The sequence below is a fragment of the Triticum aestivum genome, chromosome 1B (genome assembly GCF_018294505.1).
Source record: "Triticum aestivum cultivar Chinese Spring chromosome 1B, IWGSC CS RefSeq v2.1, whole genome shotgun sequence".
Taxonomy (NCBI): Eukaryota; Viridiplantae; Streptophyta; class Magnoliopsida; order Poales; family Poaceae; genus Triticum; species Triticum aestivum.
In genome coordinates, this window is record NC_057795.1 from 413,981,476 (window position 1) to 413,999,172 (window position 17,697).

Here is a 17,697-nt window from a genome sequence, read left to right on the forward strand (position 1 = left end):
CTTTACCGCATCACGCCGCCGCCCTGCATCGACATTGACTTCGGCGCAAGGCCATATTTCTTTCATACTCACTTTGCATAAATTATTTGTTATGCAACATTTTTTTATTTATTATTATTACTATTACCTCCGGTTTGCACTATTTTTTGTGCACAGGAAAATGATCCAGCTGGACTATATCCTTTGGCGTCACCTCGGCTGGATGGGGGGCTTCGTCAACACTTCATTACCCCATGCCGGGGACTTCGGCATCACCCTGCCGTCCTGCATTGACCGTGCTATGTCACCACTTCGGCGTGCCGAGCTCTTTGCTCCGCCACCTCGGGACCGGCTCGGGGATGGAACCTTGTCCCGCATCAAGCTCGGACCGCGTCATCAATACCGAACACATTAACCAGCTAAGTTGCCTTCATGCTCAAAGTTTTAAATTTTTAACTTGTGTTCGGCTCGACCAAGCATTACAATTTTTTGTAAAAAAATTCCTTGTCCAAACTCTGTTTGTGACGCGCAAATTCAAATACCCAATTCATTTGGGGGCTTCCTTCATGAAGTTTTTCCTCTTGCATATGATTATACTTGTACGGCTTCGTTCCTTGTTCGTGTATTATGCCACAATATGCACCATATTGACTTAAGCGATTTGCAAGCTGGGTTGCTTGGCTCCTATGTTTACCCCTACATTCCCGATTGTTCGGCTAGGGAGTAAAGGGAGCACCTCTGCGATTGTCACGATCAGGTCAACCGAGCCGGACCTCAGACTGGGTGAAGCCGAAAGCTAGCGCTCTTATTGTTTTCAATCATGGTCGGCACACAATGGAACTCATGAGTACAAAAAATCTATTGCACAAGTCTCATAATAACAATGAGCACCGAACAAAGGTATCGGTGGGGGTACTATTTTCTTCGAAGATGCTTCTTACTCTTCGCAATAATATAGCATACGTTCCCTGAGCGCGCTATGTCTGTTACAGCCTTATGGCCTGATTGCCTGGTTATTGGAAACACCATCGATATTCTCGACAGATGGAGTACATAACACTTTTCGGTCCTTGACCAAAGAGGGAGAAGCCGACGGTCGGTTAAGATGCGTTTAAAGTTCGGTTGAACATAGATATGATATAAGTACTTTGGTACATGCAATCATTCTTTTAACCAAGTCACTTGGGGGCTCTTAAATTTATATGAGCCGTTTTATGATAAGTGTTTTTCTTCTTAGTCGTTGCAAAGTTTTTATTATTATTTATCACTCCTTTTTTCGACACAAGTGTGCGGTCACTAGCGGGGAGCCTAATTTCTCTCTCAAAGCCGCTAGAGTTTAGTTTGCTAAACTGGCCTAGTAAGAAGTACTCCTCCCTCGCGATAGGAGGTTGAAGCCGTAGGCTGACCCGCTTGAAGTTTTGAGATAGGATGTGTCATGTTAAAGCACGGCAGAAGCACCTTTTTTTCTTCTAAAGTCCAATTTTCGAATTGGCGCCGAACACTTGATCTAGTTCGGACATTAACCTTTTTGAATAAGTTTTTTGGCTTTTCAAGCCCATGGCACTTTTAAACTATTTGTGTGTTTTTAGCACAAGTCTCGCAGTGTAACGCCAGACACCATTAGAGATTCGGCAAAAACATTCTCGGATATTGCTATATATGCATCGGTTTCGAATTGTGTCTTCAGTCAATAGTTGGGTTGCCCGGCTCCTGCGCTTGCCTCCTATGTTTCGCTTTGTTCGGCTAGGTGTGCCAAAGGAGAACCACTGCGATTGTGCTTCCAGCTCACATGGTTAAGCACCTCAGTGGAGAAAGCCGAGAACTGACTGTCACAATAAGCGTAAACTGGTCGGCGATCCGATGACGGTGTTAAACAATGGGCCATTCATAACAATGGCCGAAGTGTTTACGGCTTGACCTCGACTGTCGCCGAACACTACCGGGGGCTATTAACTGGCCTCCCAAACTAAATCCTCGATATTTTGCTCTTACATTGGAGCTGAGGTTTCATGATCATGCTCAGCATGACAACCCAAAGAAAGGAACCGATAGCGGGACTATTTTCCTTAGAAGACATTTCTTCTGTTAAACAGTAATATAACATGTCTCTCCGCGTACCTTTGTTTATAAAACCGTATGGCCAGATTGCCTTGTTTGTTGTAAATCTTTGCCCTCATAAAGGCTTTATAAAGTATGTACAAACACTCTTCGGCTATTGGCCAAGGAGGTGGAAGCCGATGGTCGGTCAACAAAGTTTTGTACAATGCGGACCCGAGCATTAATGACGTAAAGTACTTGGATACATAGAGTCATTACACATAATTTGTGACTTTACTATGGATATCGATCCTTAATTCGGCCTCCCGTGCCCTCATTAAGGCTCGGGGGCTACTGGGCTTCGGGCTTATTATTTACAAATAATAAAGGGGCACATCGATCCCCTGATCTGGTGTTGCCACCCGACCAGTGTCTCGGGGGCTACTGCATTGCCTGCTCTATGCAGAAAATTTTAAGTGCCTTACAGTTTCTGAGGAGATTTTGATCCTTAGGTTGGTCGGCCGCACCCAACCTGAGTCTTGAGGACTGAGCATGCCGCTTTTTGTGTCCCGAAGTATTCTGCCAAGCTAGGACTTGATCCTCAGACCGATTTTGCAAATCAACATGAGTCTCAGCGGCTACGGGGATCAGCGGTCTTATGTCATCCTTCATGTGCATCTCGGGTTTTAGACCGATACCCACCTTGAGGCCTACTGGCACCAATCAAAAATATTGAAAAAAATCGGCCCACATTCGGGGTGGTGCACCACCTCAGAAGCAGTCTGGCATAAAGCTCGGGCGCTAGTGGCTGGCTCCATAGAGGGCACTTCCGGCATTAAGCTCGGCTAAACTCCTTCAAACTTCTTTGAACCAAGGTGATTTACGACACCTCGGATACAGTCCGGCGTTGGAGCTTGGATACATAGTCCGACGTTGGAGCTCGGATACCGTCTGGCGTTGGAGCTCGGATACATAGTCCGACGTTAGAGCTGGGAAGCAGTCCGGCATTGGTGCGAGGCTGCCAAAGATACCTCGAATGCAGTCCGGCGTTGGAGATCGGACGCAAGAGGACGTTGCCGCCCGGGAACAACTTCAAACCCGAGGTGTGGCATAAAAATAACAAGGCATTGATAAAGGCCGGAAACTTAAAGGGGCTCCTCGGATACCCGACGTGTAAACACGTCGAATGCATTTCGGCGATCCTCAAGATCGAAGATGAGAAGATTTGTTGAACCGGTTTTCAAGACCGGCAACCGAAGATGAAGAACAGTTCGGAAGAATCGAGGAGCGTCCCTAACTTGAAGACCGGTTCAGGGGGCTACTGATGGTGTCCTGGACTAGGGGGTACTCACCACGTCGTCCCCCAATCGGTTAGATTGGGCCGAGGACCCCCAGGGCCGCATACTCATGGGCCAGTCCGGACAGGTGCCACATACAAGGAAGAATCCACAAGACTTGGCGATCAAGACAAGGACTCCTCCCCCACCGGCGTATTCGGCTAGGACTCTTGTAATCCTAGGCCTCTGTTGCATTATATAAACCGGGGCCAGGCTAGTCGATAGAGACATATACAAAATACAACAACAATCATACCATAGGCTAGCTTCTAGGGTTTAGCCTCTCTGATCTCGTGGTAGATCAACTCTTGTAATACCCACATAATCAATATCAATCAAGCAGGATGTAGGGTTTTACCTCCATCAAGAGGGCCCGAACCTGGGTAAACATTGTGTCCCTTGCCTCCTGTTACCATTGATCCTAAGACGCACTTCTTGGGACCCCCTACCCGAGATCCGCCGATTTTGACACCGACACTCGAGCTCACAACGCAGCAGTGAAGGCAGCATAGCAGGCTGAAGCCTCCGCACCGAGAACCTCCATGAGCTACCATGCCAACTACTATCCAGGCTACTAATTGACTACCAAGCTTGGCCAAAAGCCTAAGCTTGGGGGAGTACATGTTTCTCACCTACATTATTTTCATGTTCACACATATCATTCTATTTGTCGGTGTTCACACTTTTTCATTGTATCATCCATGCTTAGATTTATTTTCCTGCTTTCTTCTTGTGTGTTTGAAAAACATCAGAAAAACCAAAAAAATAGTTGTAGCTAGTTTACTTTCTATGCATGCTTAGTAGTAGTATTAAAAAGAAAATCCAAAAAGATTTCCTTGTTCTTCTTTTGCTTGTTGGGAGCTTTCCCGTGTAAATAGTTTTCTCGTTTTTTGCTTTTCCCTTTTATTTGCCCATTCTAGAAGATCAAAAACTCCAAAAATATTTCAGTGCGTTTCTATGAACTTCTTTTCTTTTCATTCGAGTCTTACCAAGGAGAAGACCATGATGAAAATGTTGAGTGGCTCTCATATGAATAACTGTTGAACTAATAAGAGCACTTTTTACCTTGTCTTCTCTTATTGAATAAAATGTCTTGCAGATTCCAACTTAGTCCATGGCACTCTTGCAATATTTTTATTTTCATATAATTCGGTCGTGCAAGTGAAAGGCAATAATGACGGTATTCGATGAACTAGCCGTGGCAAAGAGAAATTGGTATGAAGTCGACTTGTTCTATTTGTGTAAATATGTTTAACCTAGTATCCATGATTCAGCCCATTATGATTAAACATGTTTGCAATGACAACTAGAGATTATAGTTTCTCATGCCATGCATAAGTAGCTGGGAGTTCATAATGATTTATCTTGGATATTGATACGTCTCCAATGTATCTATAATTTTTGATTGTTCCATGCTATTATATTATCTGTTTTGGATGTTTAATGGGCTTCATATGCTCTTTTATATTATTTTTGGGACTAACCTATTAACCAGCGGCCCAGTGCCAGTTTCTGTTTTTTTGCCTATTTTAGAGTTCTGCGGAAAAGGAATACCAAACAGAGTCCAAACAGAATGAAACCTTCGTCATGATCTTTCTTGGACCAAAAGAAAACCAGAAGACTTGGAGTTGAAGTCAGAAACGCCACGAGGCGTCCACAAGGCAGGAGGGTGCGCCCAAGGGGTAGGCGCGCCTGATGTCTACTACACAACCTTCTTCTTGTAGACGTTGTTGGGCCTCCAAGTGCAGAGGTTTGTAGGATAGTAGCAAATTTCCCTCAAGTGGATGACCTAAGATTTATCAATCCGTGGGAGGCGTAGGATGAAGATGGTCTCTCTCAAACAACCCTGCAACCAAATAGCAAAGAGTCTCTTGTGTCCCCAACACACCCAATACAATGGTAAATTGTATGGGTGCACTAGTTCGGCGAAGAGATGGTGATACAAGTGCAATATGGATAGTAGATATAGGTATTTGTAATCTGAAAATATAAAAACAGCAAGGTAACTAATGATAAAAGTGAGCGTAAACGGTATTGCAATGCTAGGAAACAAGGCATAAGGTTCATACTTTCACTAGTGCAAGTTCAATCAACAATAATAACATAATTGGATCATATAACTATCCCTCAACATGCAACAAAGAGTCACTCCAAAGATACTAATAGCGGAGAACAAACGAAGAGATTATGGTAGGGTACGAAACCACCTCAAAGCTATCCTTTCTGTTCTATCTATTCAAGAGTCCGTAGTAAAATAACATGAAGCTATTCTTTCCATTCAATCTATCATAGAGTTCGTACTAGAATAACACCTTAAGACACAAATCAACAAAAACCCTAATGTCACCTAGATACTCCATTGTCACCTCAAGTATCCGTGGGTATGATTATACGATATGCATCACACAATCTCAAATTCATCTATTCAACCAACACAAAGTACTTCAAAGAGTGCCCCAAAGTTTCTACCGGAGGGTCAAGACGAAAACGTGTGCCAACCCCTATGCATAGGTTCATGGGCACCAAAACATACATCAAGTGGATCACATGATATCCCATTGTCACCATAAATACGCATGGCAAGACATACATCAAGTGTTCTCAAATTCTTAAAGACTCGGTCCAATAAGATAACTTCAAGAGGAAAACTCAATTCATCACAAGAGAGTAGAGGGGGGAGAAACATCATAAGATCCAACTATAATAGCAAAGCTCGCGATACATCAAGATAGGCCATAGAGAGAACACGAGAGAGAGAGAGAGAGAGAGAGAGAGAGAGAGAGAGAGAGAGAGAGAGAGAGAGATCAAACACATAGCTACTGGTACATACCCTCAGCCCCGAGGGTGAACTACTCCCTCCTCGTCATGGAGGGCGCTGGGATGAAGAAGATGGCCACCGGTGAGGGATCCACCCTCCGGAAGGCTGCCAGAACGGGCTCCCGAGAGGTTTTTGGTGGCTACAGAGGCTTGCGGTGGCGGAACTCCCGATATATCTTATACTTCGATGGTTTTAGGGTATAAGGGAATATATAGGCGAAAGAAGTTGGTCGGGGGAGCCACGAGGGGCCCACGAGACAGGGGGGCATGCCCAGGGGGGTGGGCACGCCCTCCTATCTCCTGGCCTCCTCGAAGCTTCCCTGGCTTTTACTCCAAGTCTCCTGGATCATGTTCGTTTGAAAAATCACTCTCCCGAAGGTTTCATTCCGTTTGGAGTCCGTTTGATATTCCTTTTCTTCAAAATACTGAAACAGGCAATAAAATAGCAATATGGGCTGGGCCTCCGGTTAGTAGGTTAGTCCCAAAAGTAATATAAAAGTGTATAATAAAGCCCGTAATCATTCAAAACAGATAATAAAATAGCATGAATGCTTCATAAATTATAGATACGTTGGAGATGTATCAGCATCCCCAAGCTTAATTCCTACTCGTCCTCGAGTAGGTAAATGATAAAGAAAGAATTTATGAAGTGTGAATGCGAGAAGGTGCACAAGTTTGATCAATGATAATTTCAATCACCTTTTCTAGCATGATTATATGTCATAACAGTAGTTCATCTCATAAGACATCTCACGATCAAGTAACAAGCAATTCACATGTTAAAGCATAGATCATAAACTTTCTTGAAAACTAGCCAACTTCATTCTCAGTCATCAAACAATTACAATTCATCCTATTTTCAGGAAGGGTCTATGTCAGAGCTTTGATTTAGCAAACTCCACATACTCAACTATCATATAGTCTTCTACAATTGCTAACACTCATGCAATACTTATGCTTATGGAGTTTTAATCGGACAGTGAGAAAGATAGGGGCTTATAGTGTTGCCTCCCAACATATTCACCTTTGGGTGATGTCAACAATAATAGTTCATGCTAACTTACATCCAATTGGATATATATATCAGGATCTTTCCAACACGAGGTGCTTGGCAAAGGATAAAATGAAAAAGGGAAAGGTGAAGATCACCTTGACTCTTGCATAAAGTAAAAGACATAAAGTAAAAGATAGGCCCTTCACAGAGGGAAGCAGATGTTGTCATGCGCTTTTAGGGTTGGATGCACAAAATATTAGTGCAAAAGAACGTCACTTTATATTGCCACTTGTATATTGACCTTTATTATGCAGTCCGTCGCTTTTATTGCTTCCATAACAAGATCATATAAAGCTTATTTTCTTCACACTAATAGATCATACATATTTAGAGAGCAATTTTTATTGCTTGCACCGATGACAACTTACTTGAAGAATCTTACTCAGTCCATAGGTAGGTATGGTGGACTCTAATGGCAGAACTGGGTTTAAGGATATTTGGAAGCACAAGTAGTATCTCTACTTGGTGCAAGGAATTTGGCTATCAAGAGGGGGAAAGGCAAGCTCAACATGTTTGAATGATCCATGACAATATACTTTAACTGAGATGTGAGAAAACATAACCCATTATGTTGTCTTCCTTGTCCAACATCAACTCTTTAGCATGTCATACTTAATGAGTGCTCACAATTATAAAAGATGTCCAGGATAGTATATTTGTATGTGAAATCTCTCTTCCTTCAATATTCTTTCATGAATTGTTCAAATGACCAATACAATGCTTGCTAACCTTCAATAAATTTACAACCTCTACTTCTTAGACGTGAAGTCATTACTCCCTATGGGATAAGCAAATGAGGCATATATAATTTCAGATTCATGACAATCAACTCATTCAACAATTTACTCATAGGATATAAGTGAAGCACACGAGTAAATGACAAACTACTCCAAAAAGATATAAGCGAAGATCAATGAGTAGCTAAATTATGTAGCAATATGAAGACTCTCTCCCATTTAAGAATTTCAGATCTTGGTATCTTATTCAAACAGTAATCAAAGCAAAACAAAATGACATTGCAAGGATAGCACAACTCAAGTGAAGAAGCAAAAACTTAGGCTCAACCGATACTAACTAATAGTTGTTGAAGAAGAAAGGCAGGATGCCTACGGGGCATCCCCAAGCTTAGATGCTTGAGACTTCTTGAAATATTATCTTGGGGTGCCTTGGGCATCCCCAAGCTTGAACTTTTGTGTCTCCTTAATTCCTCTCATATCATGGTTTCTCTTTTTATCAAAAGCTTCATTCACAACAAACTCAACAAGAACTCGTGAGATAGGTTAGTATAAACCAATGCAAAACCTTATCATTTTCTACTGTAACAAATCAATAAAATTATTATTCAACATTTCATAATAAATGCCTCTGCATATTTAATACTCCTGTCCTCAAATAGAATCATTAAACAAGCAAACATATGCAAACAATGCAACCATAATAGCAATCTGTCAAAACAGTACAGTCTGTAAAGAATGCAAGAGTCATCATACTTCCCTAACTCCAAAAATTATGAAATAAAATTCCCACTGTAGTAAATTTATCAGATCTCATTATGCAAAAGGTTTCATCATTATATCATTCTCTGAATTTTCTAGGGAATTTTTGCAACAGCGGTAAACTTTCTGTTTTCAAACAGCAACATGTATCCTAGCAAAATAAGCATGGCAAAGGCTATCCTTGACTTTTTTTATTGGAACTGAAGATGCAAAACATTATTCTAAATAACAGCAAACAAATATTAACACAAGAAAATGACGCTCCAAGCAAAACACATATCATGTGGTGAATAAAAATATAGCTCCAAGTAAAGTTCCGATGAACGAAGACAAAAGAGGGGATGCCATCCGGGGCATCCCAAAGCTTAGGCTCTTGGTTGTCCTTGAATATTACCTTGGGGTGCCTTGGGCATACCCAAGCTTAGGCTCTTACCACTCCCTATTCCATAGTTCATCGAATCTTTACCCAAAACTTGAAAACTCCACAACACAAAACTCAACAGAAAACTCGTAAGCTCCGTTAGTATAAGAAAATAAAACCATCACTTAGGTACTGTAATGAACTCATTCTAAATTCATATTGGTGTAATATCTACTGTATTCCAACTTATCTATGGTTCATACCCTCGGATACTACTCATAGATTCATCAAAATAAGCAAACAACACATAGAAAACAGAATCTGTCAAAAAACAGAACAGTCGGTAGTAATCTATATCAAAAGTATACTTCTGGAACTCCAAAAATCCTACAAAATTAGGAAGTCCTAAGAAATTGGTGTAACAATCTAGAGAAAAAAGAATCAGACCAAAAGCACGTTTTTGTGAATTAACACAACTAATTTACTGGGTGCAAAAGTTTCTGATTCTCAGCAGGATCAACACAACTATCACCGTAAGCTATCCTAAAGGTCTTACTTGGCACTTTATTAAAACAAAAGCTATAAAACACGATTACTACAAAAGCATAACCATGTGGACACACAAAAACAGTAAGGGTAAATTCTGGGTTGTCTCCCAACAAGCGTTTTTCTTTAATGCCTTTCTAGCTAGGCATGATGATGACAATGATGCTCACATAAAAGATAAGAATTGAAACATAAAGGGAGCATCATGAAGCATATGACTAGCACATTTAAGCCTAACCCACTTCCTATGCATAGGGATTTTGTGAGCAAACAACTTATGGGAACAATAATCAATAAGCATAGGAAGGCAAAACAAGCATAACTTCAAGATTTTAAGCACATAGAGAGGAAACTTGGCATTATTGCAATTCCTACAAGCATATATTCCTCCCTCATAATAATTTTCAGTAGCATCATGAATAAATTCAACAATATAACCAGCACCTAAAGCATTCTTTTCATTATCTACAAGCATAGAAAATTTACTACTCTCCACATTAGCAAAATTCTTCTCATTCGAAATAGTGGGAGTATCATAAGAGACTTGAACACTAAAAATTGTTTCCACATTAAAAGAGTAATGTTCAGAAAAAGGGTATCATAATCATGACAAGTTTTGTAAATATAATCCTCACTACTTTTTATAGCATAGGTTTCATCACAATAATCATCATAAGTAGCAACTTCGTTCTCATCATAATCGATTGAAACCTCTCCCAAGATAGTGGAATCACTAAATAAAGTTGACACTCTTCCAAATCCACTTTCATGTTCATCACAATAAGATTCAACATCCTCCAAAATAGTGGGATCACTACTTTCTAAAGTTTACACTCTTCCAAACCCACTTTCATCAATATAATCATCATAAGTCGGAGGCATGCTATCATCATAACAACTTTGCATATCAAAACTTGGGATGCTAAAAATATCATCTTCATTAAACATAGCATCCCCAAGCTTGGGACAAACATTAATTTCAGCAAATAAATTCTCAAATATTTCATCCTCATCAAACATAGCTTCCCCAAGCTTGGGCTCTTTCATATCATAAGCATAATCACTCTCATCATTAATAGTATGGATAGCACCAATAGTAAAGCAATTATCATCATCACAATGAGTAGTAGGAGCAACATCATTTGGGAGGGATACCTTTCTACCTTTTTTGCTCCTTCTTTTCTTTTTCTTCTTCACATTATGTATGGGTTCAACCTTCCTTTTTGAGCTTCTTATTGATGAGATTGGCTGAATAGAAAGCTCCTCCTCGTTACCTGAATCATCATAAGAAATAATAGGAGGAGATTGGGAAGTATCTTCCCTTTCATTAGTATTCTCATCATCTTCTATTTGCTTTCTTTTCTTTATGTAATTGGCAATATAAGGATTTTCAATGCAATTCTCCACACAGAACATATAAATATCCTCTAGATCAAAATCAAGAAATCTATCAAGATTAAATTTTGGAATACCCTAAGATATACGTTTCATTTCTTCATACCCCAAAAGAAGACTAAGCTCTTTATGATGCCCAAGGGTAATCAAGCTATCACAATTTTTGGACACGGTTCGGTTATAAAACAATTTGCATTGGAGATTTAAATGACCACATTCATTGCAAAGTTCACAAGGAGCGCGGAAAATATTGAATCTTCTAGCACACTCATCAAGACTTTCTTGCAAACCTTTAGTTTTTAAATACTTATGGCTCTTGCAATATCTATTTTCTCTATTTGGTGTGTCCATGCAAATCCAATCTACTCCACAAAAATCACCATGCTTATAGGAGACATTTTCATCATAACTAGTGCAATCATCATTAGTACTATGGATATTCAAGGAGTTTATACTAACAACATTGCAATCATGCTCATCATTCAAAGATTTAGTACCAAGCATTTTAATGCACTCTTCTTCTAGCACTTGAGCACAATTTTCCTTTCCATCATACTCACGAAAGATATTAAAAAGACGAAGCGTATGAGACAAACTTAACTCCATTTTTTTGTAGTTTTCTTTTATAAACTAAACTAGTGATAAAACAAGAAACAAAAAGATTCGATTGCAAGATCTAAAGATATACCTTCAAGCACACACCTCCCCAGCAACGGCGCCAGAAAAGAGCTTGATGTCTACTACACAACCTTCTTCTTGTAGACGTTGTTGGGCCTGCAAGTGCACATGTTTGTAGGACAGTAGCAAATTTCCCTCAAGTGGATGACCTAAGGTTTATCAATCCGTGGGAGGCGTAGGATGAATATGGTCTCTCTCAAGCAACCCTGCAACCAAATAGCAAAGAGTCTCTTATGTCCCCAACACACCCAATACAATGGTAAATTGTATAGGTGCACTAGTTCGGCGAAGAGATAGTGATACAAGTGCAAAATAGATAGTAGATATAGGTTTTTGTAATCTGAAATAATAAAAACAGAAAGGTAACTAATGATAAAAGTGAGCGTAAACGGTATTGCAATGATAGGAAACAAGGCCTAGGGTTCATACCTTCACTAGTGCAAGTTCTCTCAACAATAATAACATAGATAGATCATATAACAAGCCCTCAACATGCAACAAAGAGTCACTCCAAAGCCACTAATAGCGGAGAACAAACGTAGAGATTATGGTAGGGTACGAAACCACCTCAAAGTTATTCTTTCGGATCGATCTATTAAAGAGTTCGTACTAGAATAACACCTTAAGACACAATTCAACCAAAACCCTAATGTCACCTAGATACTCCATTGTCACCTCGAGTATCCGTGGGCATGATTATATGATATGCATCACACAACCTCAGATTCATCCAGCCAACACAAAGTACTTCAAAGAATGCCCCAAAGTTTCTACCGGAGAGTCAATAACGTGTGCCAACCCTCATGGGGCCCTCGGAGGCTTCTTGGCTTGCACTCCAAGCTCTCCGGATCACGTTCGTTCCAAAAATCATGCTCCCGAAGGTTTCATTCCATTTGGACTCCGTTTGATATTCCTTTTCTTCGAAATACTGAAACAGGCAATAAAACAGCAATATGGGCTAGGCCTCCGGTTAATAGGTTAGTCCCAAAAGTAATATAAAAGTGTATAATAAAGCCCATAATCATTCAAAACACATAGTAATATAGCATGAATGCTTCATAAATTATAGATACGTTGGAGACGTATCAGGAGGCTGGAGGAAAAACAAGGTATTTGATACCGGAGCATATCCGAACTGATATAAGTTTCAATTTTTTATCTGACCGAGCTTTTATATTTATGCTCATAGTTGACACGTCTGAGGTCGAAGCCCTCAAGAGTGCACTGGCCGAAGCCAGGAAGGAGGCAGATGAAGAATGAGCTGCCCGCCAAAAGCACGAGGCGAGGTTGGATGAGGTCCAACAAGAGCTCACAGATGCTATAAAAAGTGTGAGACTTTGGAGCACAAGGTGTCGGATCAAGCATTTGAACTTGTTGCGGCACTCCAAAGTGCGAAGGAGGCCCGGGTTGAAGCCCAAGGTGCTTGTCAGGAGATACGTGAAGCCAAGAAGATCGCGGCTGGTAAGACTTTTAATATGCAGAGCAAATACGTAAGGAGGAAGTATAACTTTCCGACACGCATTTGGAGTTATCCGGGAGCATTTGCGGATCTACCCTGAAGTGTTGCAGATGCTGCGGAGTTCTTCCGAGCTGAAGAGGGGGGCTCAATAGAGAAACTGTTCTGGTCGCAATATCCCGCATTATAGAGGGCCTGTGTTCGAAGGATGTCATGTTTGAATGAATGTATCTGTGATGCCTTAATTTTGTAACGAAAACAAATCATTTGTATAATTTTAGTCTTGTTTCCTGTGAAATTATTTATCCTCCGTTGCGGCAGTTTATGAAAGCTAAGAGTTGGCAGTCGTCGGCTTCAGCCCCTCGCGTAGATATTATGGGGGTGTTCGGAACGACACGAAAGCACACTTAACCCAATGACTTGGTCCTTGAAGGAGGTGCTAGTGCGGCGAACCAGGCAATCAAACTATACAACTTTATCACTATCACTTAGCCATAGGAGTTTGACAATAAGATTGTAGACGCAACCCCTGGTATTGTTCGGCTATCCGAACTCGGGTGTTGTAGACACCTAGCCAGGTAAAAACCGGCCCTTCATGTGACACGGAAAATATCACAAGAGATTTGTATTGTGTCACCGAATAGCTGACTAGCTCTCGCCGCATCATCAGTTTATGGCTTTCTTTACTGAGGTATTATCTGGCCAACCAGAAATACAATCGCAGTAGTTCTCCCTTTACCTCCTTAGCCAAACAGTCAGAATGTAAGGTAGTAACCACAGGAGCTGGGCAACCCCACTATTGACCCAAGACATGATTCAGAGCTGATGCATATAATGCTAGATTCGGGACGCCGAATTGCACTTGTGAAAGTGTTCAGACTTATGGTAATTTTAACAACTGTACGCGGCTGCATAGAGCCCCTGGTGATTTAGGTCAAGCCAAGGTGTACATGATAATCAGATGATAAAGAAGAAGAAAAAATACCAAATAGGGAATAAGCTAGTACCACGTAATGTGGGCGAAAAACTATTTCCATTATAGTATGATTTATACGTCAAAACGTATTCGAACAAATAATGCAATGCACATCAAGGCTATTTTACATGCCAAGCCAAGGGAAAAGCTGTGTACATGTATTTAATAACAAGGGGGAGGTGATCTTGAAGGATCCTTTAAGTACTCCGCCATACATCTGTGCTGCTTTTCGCCTTGGTGTGCAATCCTTTGAGAGGATTAATGGGTGAGTTTTCATAGGGGGGCAAGAAGAGGGGCCCTAGACACCATAAAAAGGGGTGATGTGGATTGTAAAGAACCTTAAAAGAAAAAAAAATCAAGTTTTAAAGAAGATAGATGGGGGTCCAGGTACGGTTGAGCCGTATTTGTGGACTTTATCCTTGATATGCCTCCGTCGCCGCACGATATTTTGAGTGCATAATTATGAGCATGCGGTACGTACACCGCTGTTTGGTTGGGGTGAAGACAGAAGCTAGATTGCTAGTCAAGATCCTGACGAGCTGGACTATCATTCTATGGGGTAGGCCGAACTCGCTTGACAGAGTCCGGTGGCTTGACTGCTGATGTGGAGCTTGGATTGAGAAGGCCGACATGTACTTCCGTTGCCAGGGCCGCGTTGTGTTCTCAGTGCGGAGGGAGCGATCCATGTTTCCATGGACTGTTATAACACCGTGTGGTCCTGGCATTTTGAGTTTTAGATAAGCATAATGCGGGACCACGTTGAAGCGGGCGACCGTGGTTCGTCCAAGCAGTGCATGATAGCCACCACGGAAAGGGACAATGTCGAAGATCAAGTCTTCGCTTTGGAAGTTGTCCGGCGAACCGAATACGACCTCCAATGTGATTGAGCCCGTGTAGCTAGCCTCCACACTAGGTATTACTCCTTTGAAGGTAGTTTTGGTGGGTTTGATTCTTGACGAGTCAATACCCATTTTCTGTACTCTGTCCTGATAGAGCAGATTAAGACTGCTGCCACCTCCATGAGGACTCTAGTAAGGTGGAAGCCATCGATAATTGGGTCGAGGACCAATGCGGGTGAACCTCCATGGAGGATACTGGTCGGATGGTCCCTGTGATCAAAGGTGATCGGGCATGCCGACCATGGGTTGAATTTTGGGGCGACTGGCTCTATCGCATAGACGTCCCTTAACGCGCGCTTGCGCTCCCGTTTGGAGATGTGAGTGGCGTATATCATGTTCACCGTCTTGACTTCACGGGGGAATTTCTTCTGTCCCCCTGTGTTCGGTGGGCGAGGTTCCTCATCGTCATCCTTGCTAGGCGACCCTTTCCCCGTGTGCTAGGTGTATAACTTGCCGACCTGCTTAAAAACCCAACAACTTCTGTTCCTATGGTTGGCAGGTTTGTCCAGGGTGCCGTGAATCTGGCAAGGTCGATCGAGTATTCGGTCTAGGCTAGATGAACCATCTTTGTTTCTTTTGAATGGCCTCTTCCACTGACCGGGCTTGGAGCGATTGAATCCGGCATTGACCGTCGTGTCTTAGTGTTGCTTCGACGCTTGTTTTTATTGCGTTGGGGCCTGCCGTTTCTGTTTTTTGCTTCAGAAGTGCCAGGATCGCTAGTACTGTTGCTGTTGCACGCAAGCCAGCTATCTTTGCCTGTGCAAAAGTGGGTCACGAGTGATGTGAGGGCTGCTGTCGGTGTCAAAACCGGCGGATCTCGGGTAGGGGGTCCCAAGCAGTGCGTCTTAGGATCAATGGTAACAGGAGGCAAGGGACACAATGTTTACCCAGGTTCGGGCCCTCTTGATGGAGGTAAAACCCTACGTCCTGCTTGATTGATATTGATGATGTGGGTATTACAAGAGTTGATCTACCACGAGATCAGAGAGGCTAAACCCTAGAAGCTAGCCTATGGTATGATTTTTGTTGTATTTTGTATATGTCTCTATCGACTAGCCTGGCCCCGGTTTATATAATGCACCAGAGGCCTAGGATTACAAGAGTCCTAGCCGAATACGCCGGTGGGGGAGGAGTCCTTGTCTTGATCGCCAAGTGTTGTGGATTCTTCCTTGTATGCGACACCTGTCCGGACTGGCCCATGAGTATGCGGCCCTGGGGCTCCTCGGCCCAATCTAACCGATTGGGGGACGACGTGGTGAGTACCCCCTAGTCTAGGACACCGTCAGTAGCCCCATGAACTAGTCTTCAAGTTAGGGACGCTCCTCGATTCTTCCGAACTGTTCTTCATCTTCGGTTGCTGGTCTTGAAAACTGGTTCAACTAATCTTCTCATCTTCGATCTTGAGGATCGCCGAAATGCATTCGACGAGTTTACACGTCGGGTATCCGAGGAGCCCCTTTAAGTTTCCGGCCTTTATCAATGCCTTATTATTTTTATGCCACACCTCGGGTTTGAAGTTGTTCCCGGGCGGCAACGTCGTCTTGCGTCCGAGCTCCAACGCCGGACTGCATTCGAGGCATCTTTGGCAGCCGAGAACCAATGCCGGACTGCTTCCCAGCTCTAACGCCGGACTATGTATCCGAGCTCCAACGCCGGACGGTATCTGAGCTCCAACGCCGGACTATGTATCCGAGCTTCAACGCCGGACTGTATCCGAGGTGTCGTAAATCACCTTGGTTCAAAGAAGTTTGAAGGAGTTTAGCCGAGCTTAATGCCGGAAGTTCCCTCTATGGAGCCAGCCACTAGCGCCCGAGCTTTATGCCGGACTGCTTCTGAGGTGGTGCACCACCCCGAATGTGGGCCGATTTTTGTCAATATTTTTTATTGGTGCCAGTAGGCCTCAAGGTGGGTATCGGTCTAAAACCCGAGATGCACATGAAGGATGACATAAGACCGCTGATCCCCGTAGCCGCTGAGACTCATGTTCATTTGCAAAATCGGTCTAAGGATCAAGTCCTAGCTCGGCAGAAGACTTCGGGACACAAAAAGAGGCGTGCTCAGTCCTCAAGACTCAGGTTGGGTGTGGCCGACCAACCTAAGGATCAAAATCTCCTCGGAAACTGTATTGCACTTAAAATTTTCTGCATAGAGCAGGCAATGCAGTAGCCCACGAGACACTGGTCGGGTGGCAACACCAGATCAGGGGATCGATGTGCCCCTTTAATATTTGTAAATAATAAGCCCGAAGCCCAGTAGCCCCCGAGCCTTAATGCGGGCATGGGAGGCCGAATTAAGGATCGATATCCATAGTAAAATCACAAATTATGTGTAATGACTCTATGTATCCAAGTACTTTACGTCATTAATGCTTGGGTCTGCATTGTACAAAACTTTGTTGACCGACCATCGGTTTCCACCTCCTCGGCCAATAGCCGAGGAGTGTTTGTACTTACTTTAGAAAGCCTTGATGAGGGCAAAGATTTACAACAAACAAGGCAATCTGGCCATACGGTTTTATAAACAAAGGTACACGGAGAGACATGTTATATTACTGTTTAACAAAAGAAATGCCTTCCAAAGAAAATAGTCCCGCTATCGGTTCCTTTCTTTGGGTTGTCATGCTGAGCATGATCATGAAACCTCAGCTCCAATGTAAGAGCAAAATA